This window comes from Mobula birostris, chromosome 6, assembly GCF_030028105.1.
Source record: "Mobula birostris isolate sMobBir1 chromosome 6, sMobBir1.hap1, whole genome shotgun sequence".
NCBI classification, from domain to species: Eukaryota; Metazoa; Chordata; class Chondrichthyes; order Myliobatiformes; family Myliobatidae; genus Mobula; species Mobula birostris.
The window spans coordinates 115,774,878-115,778,372 of record NC_092375.1 but is presented as its reverse complement, the minus strand read 5'-3'; the positions used below and the strand labels follow the sequence as shown (position 1 = coordinate 115,778,372).

Here is a 3,495-nt window from a genome sequence, read left to right as displayed (position 1 = left end):
AAGAGCTCCAAGCAGGTTCTGGTTTTATTTCAGTTGCCAAGCATTTGCAGTTATGGCTGTTTGCATTTGCTCAAAAGTATGTTCCTCCATTTTAATGAAGTTATCTGTAAGTAACTAGAAGTGACTTTCCACAGATGATTTTAACCAATTTTTTTTTAGCAGTTGGAGCAGCCCTTTATCGCGTTTCCAATTTCACGCTGAAAGATGGCAGAACCTGACACACTGCATCTAAATGGTGGCTGAAGTTGCCTGAGGGACTGACGGCTCAGCCGATCTCTCAAACTCAAGAGATACATCAACGTGTTTCATGAGTCCTTTATCAGCCAGGAGCCTGAGCAGGTTTGCCCGGAATTTCACCCCGATGAAGGCGTATAATATTGGGTTCACGCAGCTGTGCAGAAACCCCAAACACTGGGTGACAAACAGAGCTCGGTTGATGTGGTTGCGCCCAGCACAAGAGGTGCTGGTGACCTTCACCCTCACCAGAGTGTCGATAAACACAGTGATATTGTAGGGCAGCCAACAGACGAGGAAAGCGAGCACAACGGTGATAATGACCTTCAAGGCTTTCTCTTTCCGGAATCCCTTCATACGACACAGTCTGTGGATGGTGACGCTGTAGCAGAAGACCATGACACACAGTGGGATGAGAAACCCAATGACATGGCGACAGATTTTGATGGCTATTTTTCATTTCTCAACATATTCACCATCATGATCTTCATTACAGATGAATTTGTTGGAAGTAGTATCCTGTAATTGGCTCCTGTAGAGGATGGGTAAAGACAAGAGAACAGCCAGTGCCCACACAGCAGCACAGACCAGTTTGATCAGGAATGGCCACTTCTCCCTGTGGGACTGGGCAGAGTGGACGATGGCGAGGTAACGGTCAACACTGATGCAGGCCAGCAACAGGATGCCACTGTAAAAGTTCACCTCCTGGAGCATGCTGACAACCTTACACATGGCATCGTCAAACACCCACCCAGACATGGCATCCACTGCCCAGAAGGGCAGAGAGATGGCAAAGAGTAGGTCAGCCATGGCCAGATGGAGCAGGTAGACGTCTGTGGATGATGTTGAGCGCCGATTGTGTAGAATGACGATCATCACCACCAGGTTCCCCATCACGGCGAGGAAACATGCCAGGCTGTAGACAATAGCAACTGGCAGGGTTGGATATATCTCTGGTTCACAAGCAAGTGTTTCAGGATCAACTATAAATGGAGTTTCAGAAGTAGTGGGAGTGGTTGTATACCCTTCTGAAAGAGAGGGAATTGTGGTAGCAGAAGACATTCTCTGAAACAAGAAGAAAGTATTCAATTAAGATTAAGGCATTTTCCTGAACAGTTCTACTATTACTACTGATAGTAATAACTATCAAATGATAAGCATCATTCACCAAAATTTTGCTTTAAAATACAAACTCATAAAAGTAACCATAACCTACTATAAATGAAAGGCTAATCCAGTTTTAGAGTCAGAATACCACAAATTACAACCAATCCATTATTACAGAAAGGACAATCCATAATAACCATCTGGATGTAATATTATAGGGTAAACAAGCAAGAACAACTTATTTAATAGATGTAACTATTCCAAACACACATAACGTACTGAAATCAATAAGTGAAAAATGCCAGAAATATGCTGAATTAAGAGGAAATTGAAGGACTATGGAACATGAACAGGGTATACATTGTCCCAATAGTAATATCAACAGCTGGTATCATCCCAAAGGCACTACACAATAGCATTAAAAAATCAGGGCTACACAGGAATATCTATTAAGTCTTCAGAAAGCCACTAGAATAGTCAGAAAGTTCGTAGCAATTGACATATGAGCGGTACTTGACTATGCCTGTACCTCAGGTTTTACCAGCTTCAGCGGAGAATAAATGTTTTTATAATAATAATAATAATAATATTAATAAACTGACCCACTAAAGCAGTGTAGAGCAGAAGGGCATGCATGAAATTGTCATTCAAGGTAAACACATTGATAATGCCTATATATTATGAAGTCATAGAAAATTGAGACTGCCAAAAGCATAAAGCATAAAATTCAAAGTAAATTTATTATCAAAGTACATATATATTACCATATACTTTATACTTTATACAACCCTGAGATTCATTTTCTTGCAGGCATACTCAATAAATCCGTAATAATCATAATAGAATCAATGAAAGACCGCACCAATTTGGGTCTTTAGCCAGTGTGCAAAAGACACAAACTGCAAATACAAAAAAAAAACATAATAATGAATAAGTAAGTAATAAATATTGAGAACATGAAACGAAGAGTCGTTGAAAGTGAATCCATCAGTTGTGGGAACATTTCAATGATGGGGCAAGTGAAGAGGAGTGAAGTTATCCCCACTGGTTTGAGAGCCTCACGGTTAAGGTGTAATTGATATTCCTGAATCTGATGGTGTGAGTCCTGAGGCTCCTGTACCTTCTTTGGGATGGCAGCAGCAAGAAGAGAGCATGTCCTGTGTGGTGAGGGTCCCTGGTGATGGATGCTGCTTTCCTGTGACAGTTTCATGTCGATGTACCCAATGGTGGAGAGGGCATGATGGGCTGGGCCATATCCACTATGTTTTGTAGGATTTTTTTGTTCAAGGGCATTCGTGTTTCTATACTATCCCAAGATGCAACCAGTCAATATACTCTCCACTACACATGTAGAGAAGTTTGTCAACGTTTTAGATGTCATATTGAATCTTCACAAACTCCTAAGGAAGTACAGGCACTGCTGTGCTTTCTTCATTATTGCCCTTACATGCTGGCCCAGGACAGGTCCTCCAAAATAATAACACTGAGGAATATAAAGTTGCTGACCTCCTCCACCTCTGATCCTCCAATGAAGACTGGCTCGTGGACCTCTGGTTTCCTCCTCCTGAAGTTGATAATTAGCTTCTTAGTCTTACTGATATTGAGTAAGAGGGTGTTGTTACGGAACCACAATATCCTTTCATGCAAGTAGATGCACAACAATTACCAGATTAATGTAGAGTGATAATAAAAGATAACTTAATCCCCACAGGGATGTTAAACTAAACAAAACTCGAAGTAGCACAATAGCTAGAAAGAAACCAACCCATAGACCACGACAATGCTATACAAGAAAATAATGAAAATGCCACCTCTGAAGCACTGTTGAAAATAGATTTACTTGAACATCTGCTCCACAACCTGAGTAGCAACACAGATGTAGAGCCTACACAGAATGGTGATTATAAAGCTGAGCTTACAGACAAAGTTATCTCAACATTTAACATCACACTAACAGACGACATGGGCACTGACCCAACAAAAGACCCTACATATCAAAACAAAACAAATTTCCAAAAATTCTTAATACCTTCAACAATATTATATTACCACAATATTTAGGAAAACTTGAAACATTTGAAGAACTACACACAATAACATACTGTGCATCATTAACAATGCAGTACAATGGCTCCAAAGTAGAAGCACTCATTA

At 40.5% G+C, this 3,495-nt stretch overlaps 1 pseudogene; it reads right to left on the bottom strand.

Annotated features, from left to right (window-relative positions):
• Positions 1-228: 228 nt before the first annotated feature.
• On the bottom strand, positions 229-1,296 carry LOC140198714 (C-X-C chemokine receptor type 2-like; annotated as a pseudogene).
• Positions 1,297-3,495: the final 2,199 nt, after the last annotated feature.